The sequence below is a fragment of the Epinephelus lanceolatus genome, chromosome 14 (assembly GCF_041903045.1).
Source record: "Epinephelus lanceolatus isolate andai-2023 chromosome 14, ASM4190304v1, whole genome shotgun sequence".
Lineage (NCBI taxonomy): Eukaryota > Metazoa > Chordata > Actinopteri > Perciformes > Serranidae > Epinephelus > Epinephelus lanceolatus.
This window is the reverse complement of record NC_135747.1, coordinates 1,597,956-1,616,729: the sequence shown is the minus strand read 5'-3', so window position 1 is coordinate 1,616,729 and position 18,774 is coordinate 1,597,956. Positions and strand designations below refer to the sequence as shown.

At 40.8% G+C, this 18,774-nt stretch overlaps 1 long non-coding RNA gene across 1 annotated transcript in view; it reads left to right on the top strand.

The window, feature by feature from the left end:
* LOC144466843 (uncharacterized) overlaps positions 1–18,774 on the top strand; it is a 43,344-nt gene that overhangs the window by 13,807 nt on the left and 10,763 nt on the right. The gene's annotated exons all lie outside the window — the stretch shown is intronic.

Here is an 18,774-nt window from a genome sequence, read left to right as displayed (position 1 = left end):
AGAATATGTTGACAGAGCTCGGGATGATTGATGTATGGAGGGAGCTCCACCCAACAGAAAGACAGTACACATTTTACTCAGGAAGTCACAGAGTGCACTCAAGAATTGACTATTTTTTTACATATAACTCAGACAGACACAGACTCAAGGAATGCAGTATAGGGATTCGAGATGTCTCTGACCATTCGCCTGTTTATCTAACCCTGCACCTAGACAATAAAAAGAAAAACACGTTGTGGCGACTTAATACAAGTATCTTAAATGATAACACATGTAGGAATTATGTACGAAAGGAATTTAAAGACTACATGGATAACAACAATAATGGGGAAGTATCACCAAGTGTTTTGTGGGACGCTGCTAAGTCAGTGATCAGAGGAAAGCTTATTGCCTACACATCACATAAGAAAAGGAAAGAGATAAAAAGCTATCTGATCTACAAGAAAATCTGAAAGTGTTAGAGAGGGAACATGTTGAAGGGAAGGATCCCCACATTCTAAATAAAATCAAGACCATCAAAAAGGAATTAAATAGACTCTATGAGAAGGAATTAGAGAAAAAAGCCAAGTTTGTTAAGCAGAGATATTATGAGAATGGCCCTAGGGCCCTGAAACTCCTGGCATGGAGGCTAAGGAAGCAACAGGCAGAGAGTTCCGTATTTGAAATTAGAGACCCTAGAACTAAAAAAGTGTGCCACAAATTAGAGGACATACAACACATTTTTGAAAACTACTACAGAGAACTATACAGGGAACCAAATACAACTAGTCCTCAGGAAATAAATACATTTCTAGAATCACTAGATCTACCCTCCATAGGTGAAGAACAGAATAAAGCCCTAACGGCAGATATCACAAAGGAGGAAATAGAAAAAGCGATTTCTAAGTTGAAAGCCAATAAAGCGCCGGGAACGGATGGTTTCCCGGCCGAATGGTATAAGGCCTTTAAAGAGCAAATAGTGCCTATACTTTTGGACTGCTTTAACCACACACTTAAAGAAGGGGATCCACCAAGAACATGGAGGGAAGCAATAATTTCAGTTATTCATAAGGAGGGGAAGGATAAAAAAAGAATGTAGTGCATATAGACCAATTTCTGTACTGAATATTGATTATAAGCTGTACGCGTCAATACTGGCTAAAAGACTAGAACATATAATACCAGACCTAGTGGATCCAGATCAAACAGGCTTTGTGCGTGATAGACAGATGCAAGACAATATTAGACAGGTGCTGCACGTACTTGATCATGTGACTAAGGGGAATAACAGAGCTGTAGCACTCAGTCTAGATGCTGAAAAGGCGTTTGACTCGGTTCGCTGGGAGTACTTATATCTGACGCTGAGAAGATTTGGATTTAAAGATGACTCAATTAGATGTATTAAAACACTATACTCCTCTCCAGATGCCAGAATAAAAATGAACGGACATCACTCACAGCCCATTGAGCTGGAGCGAGGCTGCCGTCAAGGCTGTCCTCTCAGTCCAGCTCTTTTCTCGCTATTTATCGAACCCTTAGCACAGTCAATTAGGGATGACCCGGCAATAAAAGGAATAATGGTCAGTGGCTTGGAGCAAAAGATTTGCCTATATGCGGATGACGTGTTATTGCTTATAACAGCGCCAGAGTTTAGTATCCCTAGGTTGATGTCTACACTGAAAAACTTTGGAACCTATTCTGGACATAAATTAAATGTGCAAAAAACCCAAATTTTATGTTATAATTACACTCCTCAGAAAGACATGCTAAATAAATTTGATTTTAAATGGAATTCATCCGAAATTAAGTACCTGGGGATTCGAATACCTAAAGATCTATCCGAGATCTATGAAAGCAACTATGGCCCCATAAATAAAAACATCAAGTCAGATATTGAGACGTGCTGACGTATTGCGGTAAGCGAGTTGTGTCATTTCCGGTGTTTCTGTGACAGCGTCTCTGTACTGCTCTGGTGAATTCTGCTAGCCTGCTTTCTCACTTCAGTTGCTTTAACGTCTACTTCAAGTCTTAACCCACAGTGGTTCTGTTTAAGCACTTATAGCTCTCCTCCTTTCTACGACTTTCTCGCTAATCTCTTAGCTGTTGTTTGCACGTTACTAGCCTTGGTAGCTACATTAGCTTTACAGCTAGCGATGGCTTCTCCTTCTGCTCTTTCTTGCTCGGTGTGCCAAATGTTCAGTTATGCCTCTGCCTCCTTTAGCGACAGTGGTAATTGTAATAAGTGTAGCTTATTTGCTGCGTTGGAGGCGAGGCTTAGTGAATTAGAAGCGCGGCTCCACACCATGGAAAACCATTCAGAGCCACATAGCATAGCCTTAGCCTCTGCTAGCGGTCCTCCGGCAACTCCCGTTCAGCCGGGAGGCTGGGTTACGGTTCGCCAGAAGCACAGCTCCAAGCCGAAGCCCACGGCTCACCACCAGCCTGTTCACGTTTCCAACCGCTTTTCCCCACTCAGCGACACACCCGCTGAGGATAAAACTCTGGTTATTGGCAGCTCTATTCTGAGGAACATGAAGTTAGCAACACCAGCGGCCATAGTCAAATGTATCCCTGGGGCCAGAGCAGGCGACATTGAGTCAAATTTAAAACTGCTGGCTAAAGCTAAACGTAGATTCAGTAAGATTGTTATTCACGTTGGCGGCAATGACACCCGGTTACACCAATCGGAGGTCACTAAAATTAATATTGCCTCGGTGTGTGAATATGCAAAAACGATGTCGGACTCCGTAGTTTTCTCTGGACCCCTCCCAAATCTGACCAGTGATGACATGTTTAGTCGCATGTCATCACTTAATCGCTGGCTGTCCAGGTGGTGTCAAGCAAACGATGTGGGTTTCGTTAATAATTGGCAAACTTTCTGGGGAAAACCTGGTCTTATTAGGAGAGACGGCATTCATCCCACTTTGGATGGAGCTGCTCTCATTTCTAGGAACCTGGCAAACTTTATTAGTAATTTAAATCCCTGACAACCCAGAGTTGAGACCAGGACTCGGAGACGCAGTCTTATATGCCTCTCTGAGCTTCTAGTTCAGTTACCCAGCCATAGTTTTCATAGTTTTATACAAACGGTGTCTGTCCCCTGACCACCTACATTATTTAAATCTAAAATTAAACAAAGAGGAGTTGTGCATAACAACCTCATAAAAATTAAAACCTCTTCTGTGACAGAAAGACAAAACAGGAGAATTAAATGCGGACTGTTAAATATCAGGTCTCTATCGTCTAAAGCAGTGTTAGTAAACGAATTAATATCAGATAATCATATTGATTTACTCAGTCTCACAGAAACCTGGCTGTGTCAAGATGAATATGTCAGTCTCAATGAATCCACTCCTCCCAGTCATAATAATACCCACATTCCTCGAGGCAGCGGCCGAGGAGGGGGAGTTGCAGCCATTTTTAACTCTAGTCTGTTAATCAGCCCTAAACCTAAACTAGATTATAATTCATTTGAAAGCCTCGTTCTTAGTCTTTTACATCCGACCTGGAAAACCTCGCAGCCACTTTTATTTGTTATAGTGTACCGTGCTCCTGGCCTGTATTCTGAATTTGTGTCTGAATTCTCAGAGTTTTTATCCAGTTTAGTTCTTAAATCAGATAAAGTTATTATTGTAGGCGATTTTAACATTCATGTCGATGTTGATAATGACTCCCTGGCTACCGCGTTTATCTCATTATTAGACTCCATTGGCTTCAGTCAGGGTGTACATGAACCCACTCATTGTTTTAACCATACCCTCGATCTAGTTCTGACGTATGGAATTGAAATTGATAACCTAAAAGTCTTTCCACAGAATCCCTCGCTATCGGATCATTATCTAATTACTTTTGATTTCTTTTTACCCGATTACACGCCACTCAGCAACAGTTACTATACTAGATGTTTATCAGATAGTGCTGTCGCAAAATTCAAGGAAAAGATTACTCCGTCGTTAAATTCAATACCAAGTCCCTCAGTAACAGAGATTTCCTGTACCGACTTTGATCATTTTGTCGATAGCGCCGTAGGCTCGCTGCGAACAACACTTGACTCTGTAGCTCCTCTTAAAAAGAAGTTAAAAAAGCAAAGAAAGTTCGCTCCTTGGTATAACTCTTAAACCCGTAAGTTAAAACAAATATCGCGAAAATTTGAAAGGAATTGGCGATTGACCAAACTGGAAGAATCTCGTTTAATCTGGACAGACAGTCTCAAAACTTATAAGAGGGGCCTCCGCAATGCCAGAGCAAACTATTACTCAGCATTAATAGAAGACAATAAGAACAACCCCAGGTTTCTTTTCAGCACTGTAGCCAGGCTGACTGAGAGTCAAAGCTCTGTTGAGCCTTGTATTCCTTTAGCCCTTAGCAGTAATGATTTTATGAGCTTTTTTAATGACAAAATTCTAACTATTAGAGGCAAAATTCATGACCTCTTGTCCTCAGATAGTACCTATCTAACCTCAAACACAGCTGTAAAACCTAATATATATTTAGATTGCTTCTCCCCAATTTCTCTTCAAGAATTGACCGCAGTGATTTCTTCATCTAAATCATCAACGTGTCTCTTAGACCCCATCCCAACTAGGCTACTTAAGGAGGTCTTTCCTTTAGTTAACACTCATATATTAGATATGATCAATATATCCTTATTAACAGGCTATGTACCACAGTCTTTTAAGGTAGCTGTAATTAAACCTCTACTAAAAAAGCCCACCCTGGATCCAGAGGTGTTAGCCAACTATAGACCAATATCTAATCTTCCCTTTATGTCAAAGATCCTTGAGAAAGTAGTCGCAGACCAGCTGTGTGATTTTCTCCATGATAATAATTTATTTGAGGAATTTCAGTCAGGATTTAGAGGGCATCATAGCACTGAGACAGCACTAGTTAAAATTACAAATGACCTTCTGATTGCTTCAGCCAAAGGACTCGTCTCTGTACTTGTTTTATTAGATCTTAGTGCGGCGTTTGACACAAATGACCATCAAATTCTACTGCAGAGACTGGATCACTTAATTGGCCTAAAAGGTTCTGCACTAAGCTGGTTTAAATCTTATTTATCTGATCGTTTTCAGTTTGCTGACGTTCATAATGAATCATCCTTACGTACCAAAGTTTGTTTTGGAGTTCCGCAAGGTTCTGTGCTCGGACCAATCCTATTTACTCTATATATGCTTCCTTTAGGTAACATCATTAGAAATCACTCTATAAATTTCCATTGTTATGCGGATGATACTCAGTTGTATTTATCGATGAAGCCAGAAGAAAGTAATCAATTAACTAAACTCCATAACTGCCTTAAAGACATAAAAACTTGGATGAGCACCAATTTCCTGATGTTAAATTCAGACAAAACTGAAGTTATTGTTCTTGGCCCCAAGCAACTCAGAGACTCTTTATCTGATGACATAGTTTCTCTAGATGGCATTGCTCTGGCCTCTAGCACTACCGTAAGAAACCTCGGAGTAATATTTGATCAAGATTTGTCTTTTAATTCTCATTTAAAACAAACCTCACGGACTGCATTTTTTCATCTGCGTAATATTGCGAAAATTAGGCCTATCCTGACCCGAAAAGATGCAGAAAAATTGGTCCACGCTTTTGTTACCTCTAGGCTGGATTACTGTAACTCTCTATTATCAGGTAGCTTTAGTAAGTCCTTAAAAACTCTCCAGCTAATTCAGAATGCAGCAGCACGTGTACTAACAGGAACTAAGAAACAAGATCATATTTCTCCTGTTTTAGCTTCTCTGCACTGGCTCCCTGTAAAATCCAGAATTGAATTTAAAATCCTACTGTTAACTTATAAAGCTCTAAATGGTCAAGCTCCATCATATCTTAGTGAGCTCATAGTGCCATATTATCCCACCAGAACACTGCGCTCTGAGAACGCAGGGTTACTTGTGGTCCCTAAAGTCTCCAAAAGTAGATCAGGAGCTAGAGCCTTCAGCTATCAGGCTCCTCTCCTGTGGAATCATCTTCCTGTTACGGTCCGGGAGGCAGACACCGTCTCCACATTTAAGACTAGACTTAAGACTTTCCTCTTTGATAAAGCTTATAGTTAGGGCTGGCTCAGGCTTGCCCTATACCAGCCCCTAGTTAGGCTGACTTAGGCCTAGTCTGCTGGAGGACCCCCCCTATAATACACCTTCTCTCCTTCTCTCTCGTATTCTATTACTGCATCTTGCTAACTCGGCCATTCTGGATGTCACTAACTCGGCTTCTTCTCCAGAGCCTTTGTGCTCCACTGTCTCTCAGATTAACTCATATCGCAGCGGTGCCTGGACAGCGTGACGTGTGTGGTTGTGCTGCTGCCGTGGTCCTGCCAGATGCCTCCTGCTGCTACTGCCATCATTAGTCATTAGTCATACTTCTACTGTTATTATACACATATGACTATTGTCACACAAGTATACTGCCAGATATTAATACATACTTTCAACATATTGTACCACAGTAGCCAGAACTATAACTATAATATTATTACTTTCAATAATGTTGTTGTAACCTACTGTCATTACCTGCATCTCTCTCTCTGTCTCTCTCTCTGCCTCATTGTGTCATGCGGATTACTGTTAATTTATTATGCTGATCTGTTCGGTACGACATCTATTGCACGTCTGTCCGTCCTGGAAGAGGGATCCCTCCTCAGTTGCTCTTCCTGAGGTTTCTACCGTTTTTTTTCGGTAAAGGGGTTTTTTTGGGGAGTTTTTCCTTATCCGCTGCGAGGGTCATAAGGACAGAGGGATGTTGTATGCTGTAAAGCCCTGTGAGGCAAATTGTGATTTGTGATATTGGGCTTTATAAATAAAATTGATTGATTGATTGATTGATATTGACAGATGGTCTCAGCTGCCTTTAGATATGCACAATAGGATAGAAACAATAAAAATGAACCTACTTCCTCGACTCTTATATCTTTTTCAATCCCTGCCAGTAATGGTTACACCAATGCAATTTAACGAATGGGATAAGTGGATCTCAAGATTCATATAGGCGGGTAGGCCAAGGATTCAATTCAAAACATTGCAACTCTCTAAAGAGAAAGGGGGTAGATCATTACCGTGCTTAGCAGACTACTATAAGGCAGCGCAATTAAGACCACTGGCTTGCTGCTGTAACCCAAATTATATAGCAAAATGGAAGGATTTGGAAACTTCACAATTAGATATACTGTTACAATCTATACTGGGTAGTAAAACACTGTATGAGCAGTATTCTAGTAGCCTGAATCAATGGTCTAGAGTTTGCCTTCAAATTTGGTTTAAGGAATGTAAATCACCATTACTTGAAAGACAGTCTAAACTGCTAAGATGGGTTGCTTTTGACCCCGAATTCAAACCCGCTAGGATTGACGGGAGGTTTAAACACTGGTATAGAAGGGGAATCACTTCTTACTGCTCAATTTCATCGAAGGGAGAATTTGATAGCTTTCAGAAAATTTCGGATACATATGGGTTAGAAAAACTGGATTTTTTTAGGTATCTTCAAACCAGGACTTATTTTAATGATGAGATAAAACCAACAGAGGAATGTGAGACTAACCTAATTGACATATTTATTGACATGTACAAAAATAAGGACAATAAGAAACTTGTTTCAACACTGTACTCCCTTATTCGATCTAATAAGAAACACTCAACAGATAAGGTTAGATTAAAATGGGAGAAAGAATCTGGAACTATCATCACAGAGGAAGAATGGTTGAATATGTGCTCTGTGCAGTCAACTTCCACTAGTTCTGGTCTTTGGAGAGATTTTTGCTGGCGGAATCTGGTCAGGTATTTCATAACTCCTAAGTTAAAAAGTGTGCAGACAGGGGAGACGTCAGAGGTCTATTTTGGAGGAACTGTGGAGAACAGCTAGCAGACCATTTTCATATACAGTGCCCTCCAAAAGTATTGGAACAGTGAGGCCAGTTCCTTTATTTTTGTTGTAGACTGAAAATATTTGGGTTTGACATCAAAAGATGACTATGGGACAAGAGATCAACATTTCAGCTTTCATTTCCAGGCATTTACATCTGGATCTGATACACAACTTAGAAGATAGCACCTTTTGTTTGAACCCACCCATTTTTCATGAGAGCAAAAGTATTGGAACATGTGACTGACAGGTGTGTTTTGTTGCCCAGGTGTCTCCCAATTACATTAATTATTCAAACAATAAATAGCACTGGATGTCTGAGCTCAGTTTCAGATTGGGTACGATAGGTTTTGCCTGTGCAGACTGCATTTAGAGGTGGAACCAACATGAAAACCAGAGAGCTGTCTATGGGTGAAAAAGAAGCAATTGTGAATCTGAGAGAAGATGGACAATCAATCAGAGCCATTGCACGAACATTGCCCATAGCCAGTACAACCATTTGGAATGTCCTGAAGAAGAAAGAAACCACTGGTGTACTAAGCAACAGACGTCGAACAGGTAGACCAAGGAAAACATCAGCAGTTGATGACAGAAACATTATGAGAGCTGTAAAGAAAGACCCTAAAACAACTGTTAGTGACATCAGCAACAACCTCCAGAGGGCAGGAGTGAAGGTATCACAATCTACTGTTCGCAGAAGACTTCATGAACAAAAGTACAGAGGCTACACCAGATGATGCAAACCACTCATTAGCAAGAAGAATAGGAAGGCCAGGCTGGAATTTGCCAAAAGGTACAGAGATGAGCCTCAAAAATTCTGGGAAAAAGTTTTATGGACTGATGAGACAAAGATTAACTTTTTCCAAAGTGATGGAAAGGCGAAAGTTTGGAGAAAGAAAGGATCTGCTCATGATCCCAAACATACAAGCTCATCTGTGAAACACGGTGGAGGTAATGTCATGGCTTGGGCTTGCATGGCTTCTTCTGGGATGGGCTCTTTCATCTTCATTGATGATGTAACACATGATGGCAGCAGCAAAATGAACTCAGAAGTCTACAGAAACATTTTGTCTGCAAATTTAAAGAAAGATGCAACCAAACTGATTGGGAGATCCTTCATCATGCAGCAAGATAACGACCCAAAACACACTGCCAAAACAACAAAGGAGTTCATCAGGGGCAAGAAGTGGAAGGTTTTAGACTGGCCAAGTCAGTCTCCAGACTTAAACCCAATAGAGCATGCATTTTACCTGCTGAAGAGGAGACTGAAGGGAGTAACCCCCCAAAACAAACAACAACTGAAAGAGGCTGCGGTGAAAGCCTGGAAAAGCATCACAAAAGAAGAATGCAAAAGTTTGGTGATGTCAATGGGTCACAGGCTTGATGCAGTTATTGAAAGCAAAGGATTTGCAACTAAATATTAAGTCTCATTCACTTTAATCTATTTTAAGTTTATATGTTCCAATACTTTTGCTCACCCAAAAATTTTGTGTTCCATTACAAATAATGCTATCTTCTAAGTTGTGTATCAGATCCAGATGTAAATACCTGGAAATAAAAGCTGAAATGTTGATCTCTTGTCTCATATTCATCTTTTGATGTCAAACCCAAATGTTTTCAGTCTACAACAAAAATAAAGGAATTGGCCTCACTGTTCCAATACTTTTGGAGGGCACTGTATTTTGGTGCTGCCCAGCTATTCAGCCATATTGGCAAGAGATTATACGAGTAATACAAAACATTTTTGGTGACGAAATTTACTGCTCTTTCTCTACAATCTATTTGGGCAATATTGCACCTCATTTACTGATACAAGACAAATATCTTTTAAAAATATTATTAGCAGCCAGCAAGAAAGCTGTAACCCGAAAATGGTTGCAGGCGACACCTCCAACAGAGAGACTGGATAGATATTGTGACTAATATTCAAAATATGGAAAGGATGACCTTTTCGCTAAGTCTACAGATGGATAAGTATTTGAAATACTGGGAAAAATGGATTATGTTTGTGACCACAAGAGATGATAACTGAGCCATTACTGTATGAACTGACTTGTATCTCCATCAGTATAATGTATGTATGAATGTGTAGGTGACCAAATGTTTGTTCTATGGTTTGTTTTTGTTTTCTATGCTGTATGTTGTGTTTGTTCTTTCTATAAAAATAAAGTACAAAAAAAAAAAAAAAAAAAAAAGCCAGTTTTGGTTTGATCTTTCTACGTCATTCCTAAAAGCCGCAGCGGCCATTTTAGTGTGCCTAGACTGCTAGGTGGCGCTAGAGAGGCCATTTTGGCACTTTTCAAATTAATTTTTTCATTTCATAAAATTTTTCGCCAGTCCTGACACGCATGCCAATTTTGGTGAGTTTTGGAGCATGTTTAGGGGGTCAAATTCCAGTTTAAATAGACGGCGGGAGAAAGAATAATAATTAAAATTGCGAGCAGCATTGGGCGGGACCTTGGACCCTCGCTGTCGGCCTCCAGCTCACGTAGACAGTGTGAATTAGCCTATTCATAAGAGTCGGATTGTCGATAAAACAAGCAATGTCAATAGAACACAAGGTCATTTTTGGCAATGAACCCATGACTTGGGAGTAGAACTTTGATGGCTTCTGAAAACTACTGACGAGGACATCAATCAATCAGTCAATCAATCAATCAATCAATCAATCAATCAATCTCACAAATCACAATTTGCCTCACGGGGCTTTTTAATGGGCTAATTAATGACCATGTAGTTAGGTGACAGCCCAGGCACTTTAAGATCAGTTTGACTAATGAGTAATGATAACACCAGCAGCAGGAGGCATTTGACACCACAGCAGCAGCACAACCTCACACGTCACACTGTCCAGGCACCGCTGTGATAGAAGTGAACCTGCGAGACAGTGGAGCACAAAGGCTCTGGAGAAGAGGCCGAGTTAGTGACATGCAGTAACAGGACATGTGAGAGAGAGAGAGAGAGAGAGAGAGAGAGAGAGAGAGAGAGAGAATATTAACAGTAGAAGTATTTCTATTTTCTCCTGCTTCCCCAGTAGAGCAAACACACACTAAATAATAAGCAGTAAAATTACCTGTATTTTTCTCCTACTTTTCCATTATTGAGGTTTGCAAGCCATTGTTGCAAAGAAAATAAAATAAATGCTATGTTAGTGTTGATATGGATGTGTGGGTTAGGGTTAGGGGTTAGGCAAAAGAGTTTGACCTGGAGATCTTATATTTACATGTTTTTGCTATCAGGCATTTATTTAGGAAATTGTAGGAATGAGACACATGAGCTGGTCAATTTGGTCAATGTTATCCTGTCAGGTGTGTGTGACCACACACACACACACACACACACACACACACACACACACACACACACACAAGCCTGTGTCTGTCAGAGTGAAGCCATTGTTATGCTAATTAATGACAGCCTGAAGTTGACTGAGGGACAGGGTGTGAGCCCAAGCACTTTAAAATTTCTGGAACTAGTCCTTCCAGTTCCCAAACCGTGGATCTGATCGTCAATCTGAAGACATCACCAGATAGATAAACTCGTTCTGAACGCAGAGATATATAGCTTTTATGTGTGTGGAGTCAAAAATGTGACATTAGTCGCAAGTTTAAGATGTGTTGGCCCTCATCTTTTCTTCCAAAGATCGTCATGAGGCTTTGTGTCCTGCACCTTTGACAATTATAAAATCCAAACCGTTCGAGTAATGACAAAGTCCTTCACAGTGACTTCTCCAGTGCTTTCAATACCATCAGGCCTGCTCTACTGGGTGACAAGCTGACGGCGATGCTGGTGGATCCCCCCTTGTGTCCTGGATTGTGGATTACCTCACTGGCAGACCACAGTACGTGCGCTTGCGGCACTGTGTGTCAGATACAGTGGTCAGCAACACCGGGGCCCCACAAGGGACTGTTGTCTCTCCTTTCCTCTTCACCCTTTACACCACGGACTTCAGCTACCAGACAGAGTCTTGCCATCTTCAGAAGTTTTCCGATGACTCTGCTGTCATTGGATGTATCAGCAAGGGTGAGGAGGTTGAATACAGGGCTGTGGTGGATAACTTTGTCTCATGGTGTGAGCTGAACCACCTGCAGCTCAACACAACAAAGGCAAAAGAGCTGGTGGTGGATCTGAGGAGAACAAGGACACCAGTGACCCCAGTTTCCATCCTGGGGCATAACGCGGACATCGTAGAACACTACAAGTATCTGGGTGCGTTCATCGACAATAAACTGGACTGGACTAAGAACACTGAAGTCCTTTACAAGAAGGGACAGAGCCGCCTCTATTTTCTGAGGAGGCTCCGCTCCTTTAACATCTGCCGGACTATGCTGAGGATGTTTTATGAGTCTGTGGTGGCCAGTGCTATTCTGTTTGCTGTGGTGTGCTGGGGCAGCAGACTGAGAGTAGCCGATGCCAACAGACTCAACAAGCTGATCAGAAGGGCCAGTGACGTTGTGGGGGTGGAGCTGGACTCTTTGACACCAGTGTCAGACAGGAGGATGCTGTCGAAGGTGCGGGCGATACTTCAGCATGGCTCTCACCCTCTCCACAACGCTCTGGTCGAACAGAGGAGCACCTTCAGCCAGAGACTGATTGCTCCTAAATGTACCACTGAGCGCCACAGGAAGTCATTCTTACCTGTGGCCATTAAACTGTACAACTCCTCCCTCTGATGATTGGACTCATTTGGCTATTTATAAAACAAAACAAACAATATAACTACTCATTCTCATTTCATTTATAACGCTACAACCATTTCATTGTATATTGTATATATTTCAGATTGTCTACTTTACTATTTTATTATTTATTTTTATTTTGTTGTCTACTTTAATATTTTATTTATTTTATTTTAATGTCTACTTTAATATTTTATTTTATTTATTTCATTGTCTATTTTAGTATTTTATTTATATCTTCATCTTTATCTCTTGTTTTCATTCATGCTGTATTTCTATTTCTACTTCGCACGGAGCATTGGAACAAAAACAATTTCCCCCCGGGGATTAATAAAGTATTCTGAATCTGAATCTGAACAAGTAATGTTCACCAGGGGTAGAGCTGTCATGTGTGCAAGTTTGAAGCAGTTATGATAAATGTGTAGAAGCAAATATTTTTTTGAGAGAATTAGTGAAAAACGTCATCTTACATTGAAAGGGCAATAGCGCACTTCCTGTTGGAGATAGGTTAGTGGTGTCAGCATGAGATTTATAGGTCTTGATGAGACGAACAAGCTAGTTTTGGTTTGGTCTTTCTACGTGATTGCTGAGTTAGTTTGCTAATGCTTTACACAGTCAGAATCTTACTTGCAACCAAACATCCCCTGGACTAACCCAGACCCTTTGCAACACATATCACATACACATATGCTCACTCACAAATTGGCTTTCAACATGATTACACAAAGAATAGAATCAAAGTTCCTGCTTTATCTCCTTTGTCTTTGTCTTGACTGACCACATGGTCAGGGAAAACCCTACCCTGTCTGAAGCCATCTTTGATTCAGCCATCTTGTAGTTTTCTGTTGCCAGCCATTTTGTTTGTAGGCCAGATGGCAGCATTGGTTATCAAATCAAATCAAATCAAATCAAACTTTATTTGTACAGCACTTTTAATACAATAAAAATGCAGCACAAAGTGCTTCACAGAATAAAAACATACAACAAAAATACTACATACATACTGAAAACCCACCCCTCCCACCCCCACATATAAACACACACACACACACACACACACACAGTCAATATAGTCAATATAGTAACATGGCTCATCCACACTGAGAGGTGTCACAGCCTACAGCCACAGGGAGCACCGCCACAGAGACCACCCTGACCCAGACAGACTGGGGTAGACTCCACCCATGGTGCAGAGCCTCCCAGTCCTCTGGACCTGAGGGATCTCCAGGACGATGTCCCTGCGGGCAGACCGGACACACCTCTCAGTGTGGAGGCCCCCCATGAGGAAACACTGGAGCTAAAACCTAAAAACTAAAAACTAAAAGACTAAAAGGCAATATGATAAGATAAAACAAGTATGAGATAAAATAATGATAAAATGTATAAAAATGTAAGGATTTAGAAAAAATTAAAGATTTAAAGATTAAAATAATATTAATAAGAAATAAATAAATGAAGATTTAGAAATTTAATAATAATAAAATGCATAAAGATTTAAAAATAAATCATTTAAAAGCATTAGAAATTAAAATGACATATAACAGAAGAATTAAAAGAGTAAAAGAAATCAGTTAAAAGCCAAATTAAAAAGGTGAGTCTTGAGCCTCCTTTTAAAAACATCAACAGTCTCTGCAGTCCTGATGCTCTCCGGCAGGCTATTCCATAAGGGATGACGACGTGCTGACGTATTGCGGTAAGCGAGTTGTGTCATTTCCGGTGTTTCTGTGACAGCGTCTCTGTACTGCTCTGGTGAATTCTACTAGCCTGCTTTCTCACTTCAGTTGCTTTAACGTTGCTTTAACGTCTACATCAAGTCTTAACCCACACTGGTTCTGTTTAAGCACTTATAGCTCTCCTCCTTTCTACGACTTTCTCGCTAATCTCTTAGCTGTTGTTTACATGTTACTAGCCTTGGTAGCTACATTAGCTTTACAGTTAGCGATGGCTTCTCCCTCTGCTCTTTCTTGCTCGGTGTGCCAAATGTTCAGTTATGCCTCTGCCTCCTTTAGCGACAGCGGTAATTGTAATAAGTGTAGCTGCGTTGGAGGCAAGGCTTAGTGAATTAGAAGCGCGGCTCCGCACCATGGAAAACCATTCAGTAGCTGCGGTAGTTAGCCAGCCCCCTGTAGCCGGTGCGGAGCCACATAGCATAGCCTTAGCCTCTGCTAACTGTCCTCCGGTAACTCCCGTTCAGCCGGGAGGTTGGGTTACGGTTCGCCAGAAGCACAGCTCCAAGCCGAAGCCCACGGCTCACCACCAGCCTGTTCACGTTTCCAACCGCTTTTCCCCACTCAGCGACACACCCGCTGAGGATAAAACTCTGGTTATTGGTAGCTCTATTCTGAGAAACGTGAAGTTAGCAACACCAGCGGCCATAGTCAAATGTATCCCTGGGGCCAGAGCAGGCGACAGTGAATCAAAGTTAAAACTGCTGGCTAAAGCTAAACGTAGATTCAGTAAGATTGTTATTCACGTTGGCGGCAATGACACCCGGTTACGCCAATCGGAGGTCACTAAAATTAATATTGCCTCAGTGTGTGAATATGCAAAAACGATGTCGGACTCCGTAGTTTTCTCTGGACCCCTCCCAAATCTGACCAGTGATGACATGTTTAGCCGCATGTCATCATTTAATTGCTGGCTGTCCAGGTGGTGTCCAGCAAACGATGTGGCTTTCGTTAATAATTGGCAAACTTTCTGGGGGAAAACCTGGTCTTATTAGGAGAGACGGCATTCATCCCACTTTGGATGGAGCTGCTCTCATTTCTAGGAACCTGGCAAACTTTATTAGTAATTTAAATCCCTGACAACCCAGAGTTGAGACCAGGACTCGGAGATGTAGTCTTATACGCCTCTCTGAGCTTCTAGTTCAGTTACCCAGCCATAGTTTTCATAGTTTTATACAAACGGTGTCTGTCCCCCGACCACCTAAATTATTTAAATCTAAAATTAAACAAAGAGGAGTTGTGCATAACAACCTCATAAAAATTAAAACCTCTTCTGTGACAGAAAGACAAAACAGGAGAATTAAATGCGGACTGTTAAATATCAGGTCTCTATCGTCTAAAGCAGTGTTAGTAAACAAATTAATATCAGATAATCATATTGATTTACTCAGTCTCACTGAAACCTGGCTGTGTCAAGATGAATATGTTAGTCTTAATGAGTCCACTCCTCCCAGTCATAATAATACCCACATTCCTCGAGGCAGCGGCCGAGGAGGGGGAGTTGCAGCCATTTTTAACTCTAGTCTGTTAATCAGCCCTAAACCTAAACTAGATTATAATTCATTTGGAAGCCTCGTTCTTAGTCTTTTACATCCGACCTGGAAAACCTCGCAGCCACTTGTTATAGTGTACCGTGCTCCTGGCCCGTATTCTGAATTTGTATCTGAATTCTCAGAGTTTTTATCCAGTTTATTTCTTAAATCAGATAAAGTTATTATTGTAGGCGATCTTAACATTCATGTCGATGTTGATAATGACTCCCTGGCTACCGCGTTTATCTCATTATTAGACTCCATTGGCTTCAGTCAGGGTGTACATGAACCCACTCATTGTTTTAACCATACCCTCGATCTAGTTCTGACGTATGGAATTGAAATTGATAACCTAAAAGTCTTTCCACAGAATCCCTCGCTATCGGATCATTATCTGATTACTTTTGATTTCTTTTTACTCGATTACACACCACACAGCAACAGTTACTATACTAGATGTTTATCAGATAGTGCTGTCGCAAAATTTAAGGAAAAGATTACTCCGTCGTTAAATTCAATACCAAGTCCCTCAGTAACAGAGGTTTCCCGTACCGACTTTAACCTCTCCCGAATTGATCATTTTGTCATTAGCGCCGTAGGCTCGCTGCGAACAACACTTGACTCTGTAGCTCCTCTTAAAAAGAAGTTAAAAAAGCAAAGAAAGTTCGCTCCTTGGTATAACTCTCAAACCCGTAAGTTAAAACAAATATCGCGAAAATTTGAAAGGAATTGGCGATTAACCAAACTAAAAGAATCTCATTTAATCTGGACAGACAGTCTCAAAACGTATAAGAGGGGCCTCCGCAATGCCAGAGCAAACTATTACTCAGCATTAATAGAAGACAGTAAGAACAACCCCAGGTTTCTTTTCAGCACTGTAGCCAGGCTGACTGAGAGTTAAAGCTCTATTGAGCCTTGTATTCCTTTAGCCCTTAGCAGGAATGATTTTATGAGCTTTTTTAATGACAAAATTCTAACTATTAGAGGCAAAGTTCATGACCTCCTGCCCTCAGATAGTACCTATCTAACCTCAAACACAGCTGTAAAACCTAATATATATTTAGATTGCTTCTCCCCAATTTCTCTTCAAGAATTGACCGCAGTGATTTCTTCATCTAAATCATCAACGTGTCTCTTAGACCCCATCCCAACTAGGCTACTTAAGGAGGTCTCTCCTTTAGTTAACACTCATATATTAGATATGATCAATCTATCCTTATTAACAGGCTATGTACCACAGTCTTTTAAGGTAGCTGTAATTAAACCTCTCCTAAAAAAGCCCACCCTGGATCCAGAGGTGTTAGCCAACTATAGACCAATATCTAATCTTCTCTTTATGTCAAAGATCCTTGAGAAAGTAGTCGCAGACCAGCTGTGTGATTTTCTCCATGATAATAATTTATTTGAGGAATTTCAGTCAGGATTTAGAGTGCATCATAGCACTGAGACAGCACTAGTTAAAATTACAAATGACCTTCTGATTGCTTCAGCCAAAGGACTTGTCTCTGTACTTGTTTTATTAGATCTTAGTGCGGCGTTTGACACAATTGACCATCAAATTCTACTGCAGAGACTGGATCACTTAATTGGCCTAAAAGGTTCTGCACTAAGCTGGTTTAAATCTTATTTATCTGATCGTTTTCAGTTTGTTGACGTTCATAATGAATCATCCTTATGTACCAAAGTTTGTTTTGGAGTTCTGCAAGGTTCTGTGCTCGGACCAATCCTATTTACTCTATATATGCTTCCTTTAGGTAACATCATTAGAAATCACTCTATAAATTTCCATTGTTATGCGGATGATACTCAGTTGTATTTATCGATGAAGCCAGAAGAAAGTAATCAATTAACTAAACTCCATAACTGCCTTAAAGCAACACTTACCTTTCTGGAAATTTTACACTTTTCTTTGTTTAGGTTAAAATGCTATTAATAAGCTGATGGCACACTAAAATGTAAGTGAATTCCACCAGAAATAAAAACTCATAATTATACCATTCTCATATGGTTCTGAGAAAACTCATTAGACATTAGAAACCGCTGCAGAGATCTAACACTACAACCAAGAGAGCTCAGGATGTGTAGCAAGCTTGGCCTGCTACATCGAGCTAGCCCTGAGCCTGGAGCTGTGCCTACGGGGACTATGACTTTTACAGCAGACATATATCGGTTAAGCAATACCACACGAGAGGGAGTGATGTTGTACTGTATATCGTCATGGCTGTGATTCGGTCATAGGTACGAGGCCGCAAGCCAAGTGCCAAAGACAATTACAGCCGTGACAATATACAGTACAATGTCAGGACCTCGAGTGTGATATTGCTTTTATACAACAGTTCAACAACAGCTTAAACAGCAATGCTGAGTAAGTAAATGTTAACAAAAGGCGATGAAGTAAATTATTTAAGCAGCTCCGCGAAAAAAAACAGTTCCCCCACTCTGTTGCCAGGCAATGCAGCACACACGCCAGGAACTCACAAGCTAGCCTACTTTGTATTTACATTGATCTGCAGCTGTGTAACTTCGTCCAGTTCAGCTGATGAAACATTGGCAAACCTGGACATTGGCACGGCTGGATTCAGCTTCCACTCTCCCTCATCCTCATCAGTACCTCATCAGATGATCATTGATTATTCCTGACCGTGTTCGCTTAATTCTTGCTCCTCTCCAGTTTGTCGAGGTTGGCTGATGTTACACAAACACACCTGGAGGTCTGCACAGAAGAGTCCTGGCTTTGCTTTTCCTCGTCCTCTCCTGACGACCACTCATAATTTAATTCAAATGTAATTTTGGGGAAAATATCCACCTTCTTGGTGTAACGCTATAGTGCCTGTTTGTGTCAATGTAGCGAGTGTGACAGTTGGTTAATTAACGGTTGTATTTATAACACCTGTGAGCGGAGTGATTTTACTGTTACAAGTCCCAGTGATGTTATACTCTATATCAGCACTCAGGGAATGCCTCTCGTCCAATCAAATTACTCAGTTGGAA